Source organism: Nothoprocta perdicaria, unplaced genomic scaffold (genome assembly GCF_003342845.1).
Source record: "Nothoprocta perdicaria isolate Ctin4 unplaced genomic scaffold, notPer1 scaffold_9, whole genome shotgun sequence".
Lineage (NCBI taxonomy): Eukaryota > Metazoa > Chordata > Aves > Tinamiformes > Tinamidae > Nothoprocta > Nothoprocta perdicaria.
The window spans coordinates 3,643,121-3,661,060 of NW_020456198.1; the positions used below are offsets into that span (position 1 = coordinate 3,643,121).

The 17,940-nt window shown below is 40.5% G+C and overlaps 1 long non-coding RNA gene across 1 annotated transcript in view; it reads left to right on the forward strand.

The window, feature by feature from the left end:
• The window catches only part of LOC112958741, a 23,611-nt gene extending 6,493 nt beyond the window's left edge, over positions 1-17,118 (forward strand). Inside the window, exon 2 of the long non-coding RNA XR_003251484.1 lies at positions 15,706-17,118. This is a non-coding gene — a long non-coding RNA (uncharacterized LOC112958741). The remainder of the gene's footprint in view (positions 1-15,705) is intronic.
• Positions 17,119-17,940: the final 822 nt, after the last annotated feature.

Sequence of the window (17,940 nt, forward strand, 5' to 3'; positions counted from 1 at the left end):
AAAAAAAAAAAAAAAAAAAAAAAAAAAAAAAAAAAAAAAAAAAAAGCTCTGACAGAGCATTCTTCTCTCCCTGTTACCTGGCAGATAAAGTGGAAAAAGCTTGAAAAAAGAAAAAAAAAATTCCACAGAAGACCAAAATGAAGACTGTGAGACTCCGAGGAGACCAGGCTGCAAGACAGACAGATAGGGAGAAATGTAGTGTCTGGCAGGGAGATAACAGGACTTGTGGTGTCTGTGGCCAAATGGGTTTTGATGAATGACCAGCTTAGTGGTGTTGCCTCTATGACTCACCTCTTAGCTATCTAAAGAGGGCTCTACTAAATACTGCTTCTAGTTTTGCACTCAACATTGTTTTTTTTCTTTTACTCTGAATTTGTGGTCAGGAAGAGCTTGGACTAGCTCTGTCCAGGGTAAAAATTTTGGTCTGGGAGAACAGTTTCATATCAAGAGCATGTTTTTCAATTTTGAAAGAAAAAACTTTCAAAAGGTTTTTTTGTGATATTGATCTTAAATGAGCAAAAGATGATAGAGTATACTGTCTCCAGCTATACCTGTCTTCAAAGGCAGTAGCACTTAAAATATAGCAATATTCCCAGCAGCGTTCAAGTGAACACACTGTTCAGTCACTTCCACACTACTGCAGATGTGCTCATGTTATCTAGACTTGAAATGCAGAGTGGTCACAGACTCTTGCTTTGAGCTTATTTTGCCTTCCCTCTCCCAGCCCAGGCAGGCAGTGGCCTTGGAGGCTCGTTATTTATTTCAGTGGTTCCCACAGAATGAGACGAGCTGATCTGGTGAGCAGTGATTGAGGAGGGGACAAGCTCAGGGGGTAGGAGGGAGGGTCTGTGACTTTCCAGTAAGGCACAGAATAGCAAATAAAATGTCCCACCTACTTCTGGATGTTGGCAAAGAGAGACTCTTGTTTCCCCCCTGCCCTACTCCGAACAGTGTGCACGTAGCACTGAGAAAAATGATTGCTCTTGTGAAGATTCACAAATCCAGTGGCTCTAACTAGAGGGTTAATGGTCTGTCTGCATGAGAGCAGGTTAAGATGAGCGTGAATTTAAAAGGATATTAAGCTGCACGGTGCTCTAGCTGAGGTAAGCCTGTTTCAGCTTTGAAAAGAGAGTTATCTGCACAGAGGTTTAGTTCAGTGTTAACTGATCCGCTGCGAACTCTGATTGCTTTTGCTGAGTGTCCCCACGCAGCTGAGGAAAGGCAAGATGGATAAGCAGACAAAGGAAAGTGCTGAAGATTCTTCTCTCGTCGGCTGTATTAATTTTAGATGTTTTCCCAAGCCAGTCCCCACCCACTCTTCCCCTCTGTGTTGGTGGCCTCTCTTATTTCCCTGCCCCCGAAGGTCCCCTTCATCCTGTTCACGCTGTATACGTTGCAATTGTGGAACTGCATGGATATTTTGAATGGTTAACTTGGAGTCCCTTATGCCCCCATGTGAATTTTGCACATAATTTTTCATATTCTTGAACTATGTCCATGAGCCTCTGGGTGCCAGTATAAATCTCCAATCTTTTTGCTTTCTAAATTGCATGGAGGGTTTGTTTCTGATTTGCGAGGGTTAGGAGAAACGAGCTGCAGTCCAGCTGTAAGCCCTATGTGTTTTATATGACTTTATCCAATAGCACCCCTGAGTAACATTTACAGTGCATTGCAGTGGTTTCCAAAGTTTGCCTTTAGTGCACACGTGAGCAAGCAAGAAAAAATATCTGCATAGAAATGCCCACTAACGCTTATACCTGACTTCAAGCTAGTTTCTGAGTCTTCTAGGAGCAAAAAGGCAGGCAAGACCTTAGAGCTAGAGCAATCGTTGTCCTTCAATTGCTTTTCTGTCCTATTGATGAAAAACAAAACACATTTTGGCACATAAATGAAGTCTACCCTCCCAGGACTGGAGATGGCAGAGCTGACATGCAGCCCTTGGTGTAGTTCGTGGCCTGCAAGGGTCTTCTCTGCACTTTGGGAGCCTACAATGAATCTGCCTTCTCCATCCTGTGATGAGCTGTCTTAGAAAGATGTTGGGTTTGGGTTTCTTTGAGAATGCTCTCAAGCAGCCACCTAAGAATCTGTTTGTGACTGGCATCAGGATATGTTTGATGGTGTCTATGGGGATTAACACAAGTTTAGGCAAGTTGTAAGTAGGAGCTGTCGTAACGCACATCCTGGTACTTCACTAGCTGAAGTCACTGGCAACAAGCTCTGAATCGGCTTAATGACACAAGTGAGGCAGAATATAAAGGAAAAAAAAACAACTAAACAAAAAACTTATTGTGTGGTCCTTGGGAAAACAACTACTAAATAATGCAGTTGCATTTGTTAGTAGTTTTGCTGTTTTGAGCCTTTTCTGACATGGTCTTGGGTTTTGCCTGATCTTTTGTTTTAATTAAAACCAAGATATGCCAAATTTTCTTTTCCTGTCTAGGAGAAGGCTAGCAAAAGAAGTGAGTGTGCAGACTCCATGTACACACTGCTACCTGTGTGAGAAGGTGCTGTTTTCTGGTGGAATATGTGAAAATTCAGCTTCTACTTGCTGCTGAGTTTGGTCCTGTCACTATCTCCCAGAAGTAATGATGCTGGAGCAGCTGGGTATGCTCTGAAAATCTCTCTTCTTTTTCAAAGTTGTCCCCTGCACTGCAGCTCTATCCATTTTAATCTAGAGAGGTTGCTAAGACAAACTTTTGCGTGACAAGTTACACAGCTCTCTGGCACTGCAGAAATTCCAAGTCTCTCTTAGGAAATGAAAAAACTCATTCTTAAAGAGTGCCCAGCCAGCTGTGTTCATAGCGTGCTTGATTATGGTACATAAGAACCCATGCTCCTCCATCCTCACCATCTGTCAGGGACTGAAGCTCTGCTTCTTGCTCCATGTACGTGATGCTCTTCATTTTATGCCTTGGTGCTAGATCCTGACCCCGGGGTCTTCAGTTAAGAGTACATCTATTCCCTGGCAAATGGATATTTTTTGCATTTTTTTATTTCTTTTGTCTCTTTTTTTTTTTTGCTTTCTTGTTTCATATAGATATTTAGACATTATTTAGATATCTCTGAAATACTTGTAGAACAGAGAAATATGCACTACTTAGTGCCTAGAACTAATTTTCACTGTATGATTTCTTATCCATGTCTCATTGAATCCATTATCCTCTTCCTTCTCATATCTCTTGGAAAGAAGAACTTGCCATACACTACATGGTGTACAAATTCTCCATTGGACCATGGTTCTACTCTGGGAGTGTTGTACCGGTCGCCTTTTCTTGCACAGAGTCTCCATAAATTCTGGGGATGTTTGTATGGATGCAATTGGCTTTCATGATGTGTTGGAGGATATCAAATCTGGGCTGTTAAGTGGTTGATCTGGGTGGTGACATAGAGGAACAGGGAAGCTGGTCCCTCAGGCAGAGGAGATGCCCTTTTTCTCAATTTAATGAAGGTAGGCCTAGCTTTAAATGCTCAGAAATATTATAAGCCTCAGGCTGAGGATGTGAAATGACTTGTAGATGATCCTTTTATTTATTTATTTTTATTTCCCCATTTTCTTTTTGTTCAACAAGTTCCAGCTCCTGACTTGCCTCATTGTGCAATGAAGAAGCTCCTCCTAAGCCCCTGGAACACGCAGTGTGGGTGGCTTGGGGGAAACATTGCCTGTCAGTGCCAAAGTTGACCAGGGGTGTGGGGAAACAGCGGTGGTAAATATTTGTTTGTTCTAAAACGTCAGGGATACTTTCTTTCCTTGCTATAATCTGAAGTGAACCAAAATAATACAAGACCAATGCAAATACAGGTTACCAACAAGAAGTCTTCTCCAATGTGCCCTCAGCTATTGACAACGGTCCCAAATTTGAAAACTTTTGTTGTTTGTTTCTCTGTAGACCATGGTAGCAAAACCTCCTCTGTTGGTCTAGCCCGTATGAATTGCTGAGTAAATTTGCTCAGTGGAGAAAGTTGCCACCCTCCACTGCTGGAGGATGATGGTTGGGAGGTGCCCGGCTGGCCTCCAAGCAGTGGCCCTGGCTCTGCTCCCATCCCCTCCTCTCCCCAAGGGGACTTGGAGGGTGTCCTGGGTACCCAGCAGGAGCAGTTTGTAGCGTGTGGATCTTCTGCATCTGCCTCCCGGGCAGTTGCATTGCGCAAAGGCAATGTGCAGACATCTCTGCGTGCCTTGCTTGGGTGCTGCACGTGTGGTGTTCCTCCCAACCTTCACCTCTGCACCGCTTCATCTTGCTCTGTTGAGATTTCCTGAATGCATTTTAACTGATTCTGTTTGTTTCTGGCTGTTCTTCATGTACAAACATAAATCAACAGCTTCAATGCTAATGCTTTGATCTTTAGAGCCTTCTCCTATCTGAACAAAGGGCTCCCAGTATTGACCACCTTGAGGTCTCCTTGACATTGGGATAGATATTTATAGCAGCTAGAAGTGATCTTAGGTTTTGGTTTTGTTTTGTTTTTTTCCCTCCTTGGGTTCAAAGGTAAGACCGTTACCTCTAAAGCTACTTCACCACTTGGAAAGTGCTTCATATGAATATTTCTTTCTCTGTGCAAAGCCTTTGTTGCTAGAACGAAATAATCCTCTTCATTTGTTTTTCTGTCCACCAAGAGGAGGATGGAAATGATGTCTGGAGTTTTTATGCACATTTGGTGAGGACCTTAATTGTCTGGGCAATTTCAAAGAGGTAATTGCACTTGTAACTTATAAATCATTGGGGAGGCATATGACTGTCCCCTCCTAATGTGTCTCTTTGCAAATGAGCACTGATTATTTGCTTCCTGGTAGTGTAATTGTATCTGCTCCGAACTTTCCATGCGGATCGCATACCGCTGTGATTATGTATTTGCCTCTCCAGGACTGCCAGATACATACAGGGAAGCACATGCGAGCTGGCCTCTAGCAGAGACTCCACAAGTGTTGTTTCTTTCCCCTTAATCCCAATTCCAAGCCACAGTATCTCTAAAATGAGGTTTACTCCCTGACCTATCTCAGTAGGACGGAGGACAGTCGTACCAGAATATGTTTTACCCTGGAGGAAGATGTTTCGGCCAACTTGTTTAGCTCATGTAGGTGGCATCAATAGGTGACAGCAACTGTAATGACTAAAGCATTGTAATAACAGAACTGCAATTACTAATGACATTTTATGGATGATGTACAGTATGGCTCAGATTTGATCTCAAAAATCCAGATGCAAGTTGGTGGAGATCAGTTTGGTTGTGATAACTGTGCTCATGGCATCATAAAATGGGGTTGTTGCAGCAGCGCTGAGTGATTGCTGCTTACACAGGCACTTAACACGAAGGAAAAAGCTGGCCTGTTGTGCCAGCAATATTTCCTCCCCATACAAACAGAGGAAGCAGTGGCTCTGGGGTTAGCAGCACTTAACGTGGTATAAGAACAATGCTATCTATATTTTCAGCTACTCAAAATATCATAAAGAAAATAATCTACTGCTAGATTTCTTTGTGAATTTGACGTGTCTGTGTAACAGAGTGGAAAAGTCAGCCTCTAGCTAGGGTCCCAGTAAACCCTGGTGGTTCCAGTTCCAGGATGGGCAAGAACCTCCCTCCAAGAAATGTTCTTCTGCCTAAGTCAGGCTAGTGTGGTCTTCTCCAACTGCTTGCCATGAACCAGCCACGGCAGACACTTCTTCACTTCTTCAGTTATTCAGATTGTTATAGACTATTTTAAAGAATTCTAGGCCACAAAAGGAAGGACATGGGAGAGTGAGTTGTTAGCACCCTGCCTAAGGTGCTTATCTGGGCATGGAGATGCTATACCAGTTCCACTGGATCCCAGTAAACATCAGATAAATGCCTAGTTCCAGGCTATTTTGCCTGGGATGGCAATACTTCCATGTACTTTGGTGTGCTTATGGCTGACAGATACTTAGATACCTAAATTTGACATTGTCCTAGTGAGATTTTTTCTAAAACATGTAGGACTCAGAAGCATTAATTTTTGCAGGCAATTTTAGATAAGAACCTGAGTCTTCAAGGTTTTTCATTAAGTAATTTATAAAAGCAGGTTTTAGGAATCAGAGCATGTCAGTGCCTTACTTGCAAGTCTCTTCAAGGACAGTCACTCTGGAATAGGACTGGAATTTACTGTAAGAATTGCTAAATTTCAAGCTGTTATCCTAACCAGTAGGCTATTTCTGCAGTTGTGTTTTTCTTTCCCAGTGGAGAAAGCATAAGAAAAAAAAAACATTTTAAGAGGGAAGGAAAACCTTTAGTCTATTTTGGTGACATGTCATTCTTCCATTCAAATCTTCCAGATGCAGATAATCCATAGAAGACACTAGTAAGGTTTATATAAAGATAATCATTTAGCCCATCTCAAAAATGTGATATCACATCATTTGTAAACTGGGAAACTCTCTGATACTGTTACAAAACTTCCATAAATATCCATCAGATATTCAAACAATGCTGTTTCATCATATCTGATGTGATGAACTCTTGTTAACTTTCTTCTGAACCTTGCTTAATTTTGAAGTTTAAAAACATGTTGTCTGTATGTTTATGTGACTTTACTGCCTTTCTGCTGTGGTTTTTCATGATTTAAACTTTGCTGATGGCTGTAATGTTTGGAGAAGAGCCTATATCTAAATCCATGAGCTGAATTTTAGAGACTTTTGGTATTAAATTTATCCCCATAATCTTCATAGCTGGTCTATTCCTCAAAGAGCTATAGCCAATAGGGTGTCCCTAAAGCTAGGGACCTTCAGCTCTAGGATCCTTACACCAGCAGAATCTGTCTGTTGTCTACTGCTGTTTTACCCTTAATAGGGAAGATATAACCTTTTTTTTCTTCTTTTTTTTTCTTTTTTTCCTTTTGCTACTTCTTGGTGATCCCCAATTTCTACTTGTTGCTTGTGTGCCCCATCCTGCATGGTCACCCAAAACCTGATGTACCCAAATACCTGTCCAAGCAGCTGGGACTGCTCTAGACTTGAGATCCCATGCTTGGGGACATTATTTCAAGTGCCAAGCTGTCTCTGCCTGGCTCTGAGTTGGTCCTTTTGTGTATGGCATGACATGGAGACAGTCAAGCAGGGAGGATGTTCGTCTCTGCTGCATATTTCTTTGCCAGTGTTGTGAAACTGGACCTTGGAAAACTGAGTGTTGTGATTCTTACTGATGGTGAAATCAAGCGTAATATGCCCACACTTGTCCTTCATTTTTTCATAATGGAAAAGGCATTAACCAATATTTTGAAATTGCCTGGCTTTGTGCATGCTCTCCCTAGGATCACTTCTCAACTTTCACACATCTGTGTTTTTCTGGCATCCAGCACATACATAGCTGTATGTATTCCAGGAAAGAAACTTTTTTGCTTGTTTATAGATGTTACAAAAAGGGTAGTGGAATATATTCCCCCAAAATCCTCTTCAATTGTTAGTTGTGTTTTATAGCATGAATTTAATGTTCCAACACTTCAGATAGTTTTATCGTGCATTCAATTATCCCAGCTCATGAGAAATTTTTGCAAATTAAAGTGAGCTAGTAATTATCTTCCAAGTATCCCTCAGTGCTCTAAGTAGCACTGAAGTAGGTTTTAATGGCTCATATGCACTGTATGCGTCTCGGTGTGACAGCATAGGTTTGGCTTTGCTGCTGTTATGGTCTATCTCAGTGCGTCAGTAAGTATTGGAAACAGGAGGCAGATAAATCTTCCCTTAAAAACGTAGCTAAAATGGGAGAAACAGAGTTAGCCAAGTACTTTGCAAACTCTTCTTGTAGCTTTTCATATTTGCAAAGCTAAAAGAAGATGGTATTTTGGGGGATAGTAAGATCATAATTGCAATACAGTCACTTAAAATACCTAAATACTGTCACTTCCGATGGATTAAGTAATGTTCTCTACAGTCTCTCTCTCACTCCTTTGTGTTTCCAGTTCTTGCACTGGACCTAAGGAAGGTTTAAAGTATCTTTGTACCCCTGAAAAGAACAGTTAGCTTCCTAGGAAAGAACTGCCCCTTGAATTAAAAAGGAACAAATGTCAAACTTAATATAAACAAGTCCTAAACTTCACCAAAAATTGTTAACCGTCAAAACTTATCTCTGAACTTTCAGTTGCAGAAGCTGCTGTAGTAAGCATCATAGAGCAATGTATCACATACTGAGAATCTTATAAAGGTAGCTGACGAGATAATTGAAGTATATGGATGCAGTACCACCACTTTTGCACAAATGCTCTTTAATTATTTTTTTGGCATCTGAGGAAACGGCAAGAAATGCTGAGCTGATAGACAACGTGTAATCCATCTGTGTTTGTTTTGGTGCATCCTGGATTTGGGGAAGATACTGACCCAAGATGTTGCCTGGGGTACAATGACCTTAGTGCACAGGAAAAAAGTTGCCATTTGCTCGACTAGCGGTGTAAAACAAGAGAGCTGCTTGTCTTTGGATTATGACCTGGTCACCGAAAGCATGTGGGAAAAATGTGCTCAGATAAAGGCTACAAAATTGTTAACGCTTTTAATTATGTTTAGATTACAGAGCATTATACAACTAGCAGTGTCCATGTTATTGAAAACCTTATCAGCTGCCATTCAGTGAATGGCCCAGCTAATAAAGTGCTTCGTGGAATTTCTACATATATTTGTGTCTGGTGTTTGTCCAGCCACATCTTAAGGGTTTTCTTCTGAGGCAGCCATCTGATCTTAATCCCAGTCAACAATGGCTGTTTTATTCTATTATTCTCTGTCACACAGTACTTAAAGAAATTGTTTCCTTGCCATCATTATCATTGCTTGTGTACATATTAAACAGACGAAAATGAGAAAAGCATGTCTTGCTTAGACAGTCATCTGAGGTGTTATTTAGTCATTGGCCTGTTGTGTTTTATTGATCTATTTAAAAAATGCCTTCAACCTACAATGACATGGAACTTTTTAAGAGCGTTGTTGTCCAATTTCATTATTTTGAATGAAGTCAGCAGTTTATTCTGGTAGGAGCAAAGGGAAAATGATCACCGTGTATAATACACAGTTTGAAGCTTGCTGCTTCAGGTGGCAGAAATAAAGGACTTCAAGTGTTGGCCATGTGCAACCAGGTTTCAGTCTGCCTCACTGTCCGATCCAGCGCATGCTCCATCAGCTTGTCCATGGGCATGCTATGGATGCCAGTGCAGAAAGCCTTGCCAAAGTCAAGTTAAACTTCCACAGCTCTATGCTGGTAAATAATGCCTCAAGTGAAAGGTGGTTGCTGGTGGTGCAGGATACAGGGTTACGTTGCTACATACTTCTCCCTACTTAATACATTCATCATCCCCAAAGTCCTTCATGGAACCAGAGTAGCTTGGTGACCAAAAACCTTGAGATGAGTCTAGTCTGGTAGCAAAGAAGTCATCATGGACAGTGGGATCAGTCCTTGCATTCTACATTGCTGCTTTGGTGTGCAGGGAGAGGGAATAGAGTGTCGGGCAAAGGAGGGAACAAGGATAAACAGGGAGAATCTTGAAGAAGAAAATTAATATTGTGGCTGTGCCATAGCCTTATTCAGAACACTCTCCTTATCTGCCAGGAGAGGATGAGCTTGTGCATGTAGAGCTGGAGATGCCTGGCACAAACTAGGCCAATATCTTCTGATAACCTAGCACAACCAGGTTCCTTGGAAGAATAAGAGGGGTAATCTGCTCTAGTTGCTCTGTAGAGAAGGGAAGTGATGACAGATAGTAGATATCTGTTAACTCAGAGTTGATTGGAAATCTTTTCATCCCAAAATTCAGGAACTTGAACTTTTGTCAGCCGAGATCTATTGATCTGCATTTTCTCATGAAATTTTCGAAGCAAAACAAACACTTGTCCTGAGATGTTATTTGAAAGCTGTGCTTTTCACTTGTGGGGATGCAAATACTCTTGGAGGGGGGAAAAAGAGCTTTGAGCAGTGACTTATGTTCAATGGCATTCAAGGTGCTACACTTAGCAGTTTTCCTAATTGCTTAGTCCTTTCCCTTGCAGTGCAAGGGAATGTCATCTTTGCTGTCTGGTATCCTGCTCTGTGAAGAAGTAGAGAATTCAGGAATAGCCAGAATAGCGATAGGATTTGGACTTTCCATTTTCTTTTGATTATTACAGTTCCTATTTCAGAATTTGTACTCATTGTGTTCACCGATCAGCAGTTGCTGGTCTTTGGTCTCATGCACTAACAGTTTATTAATATGTGTTCCTGGCAGCTGGCCTAGCCAGGCATGCCAATTCATCACTCCTGCCCATATTACATGATTACAGATGTTGCACATATCACACACACACAGGATTTCCTTGGTCTTGTGTAGATGCACTGGTAGTCCAGGCTTAAATAGCTGCATTGGTGACCCCTGTAACGATGTGATGGAGTGGTGTCTTGTCATGCCAGTCTCTGAAATGTTCCAGGTAGGATTCCTGCCACTGTCAGACCCTGTAGAGGATGTTCCCAGTCATAGTGTAATCATTCAAGCTAAAACATTTAGGCAGATTCGAGAAGATATCAGGCTTCCAAGCACATTTTTTATGTGTTGTTTTTGGAGCCAAGCTTATTGGATGGACCTGTGGTTAGAGCTGTTCACAGCACACCTGTTTTCATTAGTTACTCATGTTCAATCAGTTCTCTGTACCAGATATGTGTTAAACAGGCCTAATCAGAACTGTGCTATTCACACTTGGCTCAAATACATGGCACAGTCATGAGGTAACTAGCTACCAAGGTGGCTTTTCTGCATAGGAATCTGGATTCTAGCTTTCTACTTGATTTTGTAGTTCCTTACCCAAATACAGAAAACTACCTCTGTGTATATGTGTGCAGCACAGCTTTTTCAAAGTCTTTTTTTGTGTGTGATAAGGAAGGGAAACACATAAATTTCTCTTAATATCTCATATTAGCAATGTCTCCAGCATAAAACAGCCTGTATTTACATTAAGTTTCTGTGCTTACAGATGTATGGTGAGGAGCATAAGCTGCTTTTCCAACAGCATTAATCCATTAGGACATTTAAACATCTGCACTACATGTGTAATGACCAATAAAATTGGAAAAGTTTTACCGGAATGCAGTGACCTTGTTCCGCAAATGTTGGATCAAGAACTGTCTCTAAAGCACGCTGCCTTTCAAGATCACTTTGGTCTGTAGACTTATTGCATGGAATTATATCATGGCTGATGGGGAGCATACAATGGTAACAACAGGTCTCTCAAACATAACTAATCCCCATTCATATTCTCTATTTCTCTATATCTTTAGTACATCAGAAAGCAGAGCTGATGGGCATGTAAAGTTTCAGGCACAAACATGATCTCAGTGTGCAAAGATCTGCTGAGGAAAAATATAACTTCTCCATAGAAGAACTTCAGAGTTACTGTAAAGATTTCTATTTTTCCACTCAGGCCTTAATTTTAGAAATCTTCCAAGTATGTGCTTTCACTCATGCTTTGAACAATCCATGTAAGTTGGTGGATTTCTGTTGAATTTGCTTCATTCTTTTTTTTAATGAAAAATAAGATCTATGCGTTTGCTCCATGACATAGTAAATAATACTTATATTTTGCTATTTAATTGTAAGCAGCTTCATGATTATGAGTGAATCATGCTGTGTTAGCTTTTTCTTATCTCATGGAGTCTCCGAGTCAGATTTCACCCTTGTGCAGTTAAGTGTTTTAGCATATTTTGCTGAGACCTAAATCTGTGTTTAAAATGGTGTTACTGAGTAGTTTTTCTCAAATAAAATCAATGTAAACTCATGCTATTTTCTGAAAGGTCACACGTGAGTCACTTCATTTACACACACCTTAGTGGTCCTGAGGGCTCAAATCACTAGCATGCATCAAGTTAACCTGGGATAAGTATCTGGCATCCATACTTGGTTTTCAAGTACACATTTTGTAAATGTAAATATTGTTTCTCATCCGCATACTGCAATACTTGCATAAGACATTGTTTGCGTGAAATTCCTAGCAGACGTTCGCTAACAAATTATATTCACAGAGCAGCCCAGCTGAAACAAACTCATCTGCAGAGCAAAATAAACACACACAAGGTAATACAGAGAGCAGTCATCCTGCTTGCACTGATGGCATTTTTATTTCAGCGCAGTTGTGATATTTGAGGGAAAAAAACACACTAAAATCTGAGCTAGACTCTTCCTTTGTGTCTCAGGACAAAGAAAGCATGAGGACTCCCTAGGTCTCATTGCAGATTCTGTTTAGTGTTCATGATACTTTAAGCAGTTACGCTTCTAGCAGGTAGAGTAGCAACTGATTAAAGCTATTTCTGAAATATTTCTCTTTAGCTGTAGCTACTAGGCGTAAATATTTACTCTGTAGTTATCAGTAAAATATAGTTTTCTGCAAGTACCAATAACAACCAATCTCCTAATTAGGAAATAAAACAGCTGGTGACATTCAGAGACATTTCTCTTTGACAGATAACCCAAAAAACAGAGAATACTACTACTTTCATTTGGATTTTTTTAATGAAATGGGAAAATATGGAGTTTTACATATATTCCATATGCACATCAACTTCTACAATGTTTGCTACCCAGGATTACAGACAAAGTTTGTTTGAGAGGCCTTAGTTTTGTCCATGTTTCAAATAACATAGGGAATGATTAGAGATGCTGAACATTAATCTCAAGGTGGCACATAAAGGACAGCTCTAGTTTATGCCCCTTGAGCTAAATCCCCTCAAACATTGAAGGGATGTAGTGTTTTTGCTGCCAGTAGATCACTTGGTAAAAACTTCATCAAATATTTGATGAAGTTAAATCATCTATTTGATCTCCTACGATTATCATCATCTTTGATGTCTGCCTATGTGGTATCTGTCAAGAGTTGGAAAGACAGATTGGTGTCAAATAAATACTCTTTGGATCCAAAAGCCTTTGGATTCAAATAGCTGTATTATGTATTCCTTAACAGTAATGGTTGTGTCTTAGTGACAGAAACAAAGTAGGGCAGGCCAAACTCTTCCATATGTTCCGAAAGATCGATTCTATTCCTAATTCCTAATTTCATTCAACAGTTTATAAATTGATGTGAGAATAGGGGTGATAGCGGAATACGGCTGTTGTCTTATATTTTTGAGGCAAGCAGACACAAATTCAAAGCATCTGTTGCACTACTAAATGGATTCTAGTGGAAATTTATTTCTAGAAAAGTTGTCTATGGGGACATTCCTACAGTAAGTCTAATATTTATTTCTGCTGCAAGACAAAATTGCATCTGCTGTGTATGTTTTTGATTTCTCAGAGTTTGAGGGCCAAATCTCAGTTGCTTTAAATGTTCTGCAATGCAAAAAAGAGGAAGAACAGTTTTCTTGAGATACCAAGCCACAGGAAATATTTCATATGAGGAAAAGACTTAGGATATTTATTTTCCTTGGGGAGGTGTTATGTGTATAATATATGCAGAAATGATGTTCTATTGTGGCTGGTAAAAAGCCTAATTTAAACTGTTTCCTCAATAGCAAATTGGGCTGTTTTAATGAAACATATTTTTTTGTTTTTGCTTGAGCTCCTGCTTCCTGTGAGCACAATAATATTTCATTAAAAACCTAAATATTTTCATTCCGCATGATGCCACTACTCCTTATGGGAGTTAGAGTACGAGGCGCTCGTATTCCAGTCCTTCCCAGGGGTTCAAGTGCCCTGACTGGGCTAACTTCCAGTACTTCCAAGATGGTGAGGAGCACAAACACGTCCTCTGCCTGAGCTTTTTGTTTGTTTGTTCCCCCACACCTCAGATGTCACAAGAAAATCTTTATTTTTTGATACAATTTCTATCAGTGTGCACAGTCAGGCCTTCTACTCAGTGCTCATTTACCTGTTTGAGAGAAGGGACAATCGTAACCACCTAAAGATATCCCTACAAAAGCTCCTCTAGCCTTTCTTGCTGTAAGATGGTAGAGGTTTTTAAGGGCATATAGGCATGCAGAGAGTTTTCAGTGCCTCATAGCTGGGTGTACAGCTGGATGAGAGGTTTGAGATACCTTTCCAATGGCATAATTCTGATACGAAGTTATTTAGTTTTTTTGTCTTTTCACGCTAACTTTGTTACTTAACTGTTCATCTAGCTACTTGGTGCATGGAAAAAGCAATGTGGTTTGGTTGTCAGAAGCAACTTTAAGTTCAGCTTGTAAACTGAGTGTTTATTTTGTGCATGAGATTTTTTTTTTTTCTACTAACTTTACTATTTACAGCTATTAGCTGTAGCTGTATCCTGGCCAAGCTCCTTCATGAAGCATCAAGGATTTATTCTGTATGTATGTTCACGTCTCCTGTGGGACTACCTTTCTCCTATAACCCAGCCTGGAAAAGGAACTTGCTACTAAAATGACCTTGATGCTTTGTGCAATGTTTCCTGTGTTTAAGCTCTTGGTTTCTTTAGGATACCAGCACTGATGGGGCAGTGTGTAAAATATGCAAGTAAATACAGCTTTACAGTCATACGACTCATTTATTACTCCCTAAATTATAGTTTTTATGTAAGAGTGGACACATGCCAGGAGAGAGAATAGCAATGGGCTAGCCACATGGTATGCAGAATCTTTATTGCTGTGTCAGCATCAGTACCATGGGCTGGTCTAAACTTTAGGATCAAGCTTCTAGTTGCAGAAGGTCAAAAGTGGAGCCACGTTTATGCCTCTCGTGTGAGGAATTTCTCTGAGGGTCCTTTGCCTGCTGTCGCCTTGCCCCATGCTCTCAACAGGAGATGGATGGATAGCTGTGGAAGGTGGGCTAGCCCAGCCCCACACCACATCATCCACAGAGCTTCCTCTCTTCTCCAATGGTCTGGAAAGGGTTCCTGGGGTGACCAGGGTGGGTGTCTTAGGTTTGCCAGGTTTTATTATGATATAAAACTATTATTTCTTCAAAGCAGATGTGACACATTTAAGTCTATACCACCTACCAGAAAGCTGGATTTCTTTTTTCCAGTGCCATGGTTCAGCAAAATGTTGGAAGCAGTGGGAGAGGCTAAGAGCTAATCCATCCCTCAAAGTAGTAGAGGAGACCCCAAGGTAGCAGAAGGATACCAGATTGAAGGGACTGATGTGTATAATTCTCCTGGTAAATCCATTTTCAGGGGGTAATTCCTGTGTGGAGACAAGACCAAATTTAATGTATGTTGGAAGAGTTGGTTTCTGCCATATAAGGCTGTGTAGCAAATGTCTTTGAAACTCCTTGTCTTGCTTGTCAAATCAAACTCCTTCAAGTATTTCCTCTTTAACTTTGCATGAATGTTTAGTCTTGACATAAAATGTCAGATTGATTGCTTCACTCGAGACAAAATGGCATTTGCCATCAGGCCTGGTTTGATGTAGCTGTTCCTCAACATAAGATGATGTTTGTCGCATTTGTTGAGACTGACAGAAATACTGGCCAGGAAATATAAGAGGAAACTAGCTATATTTTAAGCTAGATATTTCTTGACACCTGATGCCCATATGTGGGGCAGTCAGATCTATCACTGGATTGTGAAGTTCCCCACTCGGTGCGTCTTTTTTGTTTGTTTTTATTGTTTGTTTTTTAACTGGACACACTGTGCATACTTTGACATTCAGCCAGTCAGACTGTCCAGGAATGCTGGCAATATTCCTTAACCCATTGACTGTGACCTCCCCCTCCAAAATCCTGGCCTTTGCTGTTTGTTTCCTAGGGAATCGAGCTAAGTGACACAGATTTCTTTTCTCAGTTAATTTTCTCATTTATTCTAGGTAAGATTGCACAGCTTGAAGTAGGTTTTCAAGTGAAGATCAAGTGCTCCAAGAAATCTTGGATGAGACAATAGAAAAATATGCAGGTGGATTATTCATCATGCCTGAAAATCTTTGCTGTTTGTTATCATATAAATGTCACCAGTATCTTCTTCCTTCTCAGGCACTGCATGCCTGCAGCAGAGGTACTAAACTTTTGCCCATAGTTTTATGTAGTTACTCTCAAAATATCTTCTGGATCATCATAGCACAACATGCTGTGCAGCCCTCTTGGAAGGCTCTTTCTCATGAGCAAGATGGATTGTATGGATTTCTTGATCTTTCTTAGTTCTGCTGTGCTTACTTTTTCAGAAATGAGATTGCTGAAGAATGCAACTAGTGAAGCAAAAGTTTTCATGGATTTGGGCTTTTGTTCTCAGTGCACAGTAGAAATGAACTTTGCCCTTCAGAGGAACGGTGTCATTTTTTTCCATAGCTGCCGAGGGTATGTGCATTGTTCTGGATCTCTAGGGGCTCTGTAAATGTTGTGCTTCCTAATCACCGACTGTCGCGGAGCTAAGGATTGAGATCTACAGGCCAGGGGCCCTGTACCAGTTTTACCTTACCCTCCAGGCAGGGTGCAAATGTTTTCAGATAGTCCAGACTGTTGAAATCCTCCTTCTGTGGTCTGAATTACTGGCCTAAATTTTTAGGAATCTGAGTTTACTATCAGTGGAACATGAAATAAGTAACTTTTTGATGTTATTCCAGGACAAATAAAAATAAACTATCTTCTTTTGAGTATTTTAACTTTGAACTTTTAATTAAATTTGACAGTAACTGAACTTTTAACTTTACTTTTTCAATTGCACTGATTATAAATGCTATCTAAACCTTCTCAATAGCAGTGTAGTGAACATATTAAATTGTCATAATTTAGGAAGCTCATATTTGATATGAGCTCATTGCAAGAGTGAGAGCTTTGGTTTTGTCCAGTACTTTCTGAGAACAGTCACTAGCAATGACAAAAATGACCAGATGACAAGACCACGTGTGTGCTTAAGGGGGGGAGAAAAAAACCAGGATGATTCAATCTCTAGATTTAATTTTCATGCTCTTGCAATCTCCAAGGACTTGTGTGAATGACAAGTTTAATAACAAAAACCTGGATCTGAGAGTCTTCATCCAGTGACCCAACAAACCTTTGCCAAGTCATGATGGGTTATATGATGCACAGCCTGAGTGTCAGCTGAAGAAAGAAACACCTGGGACTCGAGAGCTGAAAAATCCATTTAAAAAGGAAATACAAGCTGAAGTGGCAAAAGGTCATATACAAACAGCAAGGACTGAGGTAGCTTAAACTAATAGCAAGGAGGAGCATCCATCAAGGGAGATGAGACTATTTCTGCCTCTTGGATCATATGGATTTCCATCCCTGTTTTTGTCACAAGCAATACAGTACTATTGTGGCATTGCTCTTTCTGACGTGAGTGTTCCCCAGACTCCTATTATGTAGCAACACCAGGCAACAGACAGTCCTCTACAACTCAAAAGAGCAACAAACCTCTCCTTTAGCAACCTGGGTGCAAATACAAGGTGAAAAGAACCACTAGGAATTGGTGACCTGGAAGGAAAAAGGCTCTACTGCTGCATAGTCAGACTTGCCAAGTGGGAATCAACACCACAGAGCTGATCTGCAAATCTGAGCCCTGCTTTAATGTGATTTCCAGCAAATCTTTAATCAAACTCATGATTATGGCTGGCTAGCATTCTTATGTCACTTTTATCAGGATTTCTCTTGTCTCACCCCATAAAAAGTACTTTTTATGAAGATGCGGAGTGGCCTACTGCACAAGTGACATATCGCCTCTTGAAATCTCATAGAGCTGTCATCCTTGTGTCACCATTATATCTGTTCAAGCCATCAGTTGAACATCTGTCCCTCCATATTTTGCACAGTACAAGTTATTCTGCCAATTCCCTCCACCCAGCCAGGTTCCCAGAACTGCTGTAGTTTAAATGTAGTTTAAATGCTTTTAGAGTGGAAGAATAGAGGGAGTATTTTTATTTTTTGGGTTTGGTTTTTGGTTTTTTTTTTTTTTGGTCAGCTGCATCTGATAAAGCAACAATTTGTAGTGCTGTGTAGCCCCAAACATGTACAAGCTGGTCACAAGCTATGCTGCAGTGTTATATTAGAACTGGAGCTCTTCAAAATCCTTTCACTTAGAGTCACGTTCTTGCCGAATTTGGCAAGAG